The sequence below is a fragment of the Alligator sinensis genome, unplaced genomic scaffold, assembly GCF_000455745.1.
Source record: "Alligator sinensis unplaced genomic scaffold, ASM45574v1 scaffold1497_1, whole genome shotgun sequence".
NCBI classification, from domain to species: Eukaryota; Metazoa; Chordata; order Crocodylia; family Alligatoridae; genus Alligator; species Alligator sinensis.
Window position 1 is genome coordinate 241,486 of NW_005843172.1, and position 2,047 is coordinate 243,532.

Sequence of the window (2,047 nt, forward strand, 5' to 3'; positions counted from 1 at the left end):
CCACCCCACCCACCTTGCACTCTGCTCCAATGTTGGGGGGGAAAGCACCTCACACCTTAAATGGGGTGAGGGGGGAACCTTAACTACTTTATTTACTCAAATACAAGACAAGATCTAAATTGGCAATAATTGCCTAAGACTTCTCTGATCTCCACGGGAAGAGCAAACATAAAACATCGATCAGTAAGACCTTAAGATAAAGACCAATTTGTTGCAGAAAGCTGAGGCAACAACTAGAGGGCATCTCTTTTGGATCTGGCTCAAACCAAAAGTATCAACTAGTCGCAAAGGTGAAGGCTGTCAAAAATTGGGGAGGAATGCATCATGACTCAAGGGAATTCATGATTAAAATGAAGACTACAGACAAAATTAAATTCAAAGACAGACATGAGGTATTCAGATAAAGAAAATAAACTTATAAACAGAGAATGAGGAACATCCAATATGTTGGCCACAAGACTAACAAAAATGGGTTCTAGTGGAAACACAAGCTCAAGAATTGGCTGTGCAGAGTTGTTACAAGAAAGTAAAAGCAATTTGGGGCTGCATTAACAGAAACACTGTGTAACAGGAAATGTAACAGTACCATTCTACCCAGCTAGACTACTGTGCCCACTTTGGGGAACCACACTTAAGAAATGTGTGAAACACCTGGAGGGGCTTCAGGGGGTATGCAATGAAGATAATACAGGGGGTTGAAATGCAAGGCACATGAGGAAAGGCTGAAGGAAACTGGGCATGTTTAGTTTGCACAAGAGATTAAGGGGAGACATGACAATAGTTTTCAAATATTTCAAAGGTTCCATAAAGAAAATGGAAAAAATATTCTCCATTGCCACAGAAAGCAGACAAAAAGCAACAGATTTACATTACAGCTAGGATATTTTTCCTGAGATGCAGAAGTAGAACAATGGACCAGAATGCTCAAAAAAAGTTTGAGGAATCTTCAATAGTAGTTCTTATAAAGTGGCTGGATAAGTAACTACCTTTGGTAGGGGTTGAATGAAAGGAGCCTCGGTCCACTCCAACCCTATAATTCGAGTTCTGAAAGGCCTCCTTCCACTCAAATACATGTAAACTACTGCTGACGTCAATGAGAGCAGGATTTCCCAGGTCACTGAAAGCAACCAGTATAACTTTTCACTTTTGTCTTTTCACAAGTGAGGACTTGGTCAGCTCAAATGTAGCTACAATTTCCTCTTTCCACCCATGCTTCATGCTATTTTTTCCTCTCTCATTAAATGGCAATTCATTGATCATGAAAACCTAGTTCATACAGAAATTAATTAGACAGGTATTTGCATATGAATCAAATGTTAATAAACTGCCATATGCCTGATATTTGCCAAATAGCCATCCTTTTTCATGTCACAAAGGAGGAGAAAGCTGAATGCTGAGGGAAATTAATCAGCATTCCAAATACCCAATGGGAACAGGGTTGTTTTGGGGTTTGTTTGGAGGGAGGCTAGAGGGGGGGGTTAAGACATAAATAAATCCCCTGTGCATTTGCAACCCTATCAGTGCAGGCTTGGTGCATGAGAACCAAGAAGTAAGTGCCTGATTTGTTTTCATTTTCTCACTTAGCTAAATTTAAGATGGAAACAAGTCTGCTCCCACAAAAACATACAGACACACTTGACTTGATGCATTCAAAGTGGGGGCAACTTCTCAAAATGCCAAAAGTTATGCCCGTGTCAGAACTAAAGACAGAAGAGTAAAATGCACATCCAATTATTTTAATTTTGATCACAACCTTTTCCATTCAAGGTGTTTTAATGTCTGAAGGAAGGGATTGCTATTACAGCATCCTCCTTCTGACAGAGCATTTCAGCCCCTCACCTGATTTTCCCATCCATATCCTCACAGTGACTTTCTGTGAAGACTGGCTGGCTGCTTGCTTTGTGTTTCAGGCCGAAAAAGCAACCCAGGACCTGGCCCAGAAAACCGGACCACTTCCCAGGGCAGCTCACAATCCTTATGGGATGGAGGGACTTCCATATGAGGAGAGCCTAAAGAGGCAAGGCCTCTTCAGTTCTGCAAAGAGATG

The 2,047-nt window shown here is 41.2% G+C and overlaps 1 protein-coding gene across 16 annotated transcripts in view; it reads right to left on the reverse strand.

Moving 5' to 3' along the window:
* The window catches only part of TMEM164 (transmembrane protein 164), a 96,881-nt gene that overhangs the window by 93,889 nt on the left and 945 nt on the right, over positions 1–2,047 (reverse strand). The window lies entirely within an intron of this gene.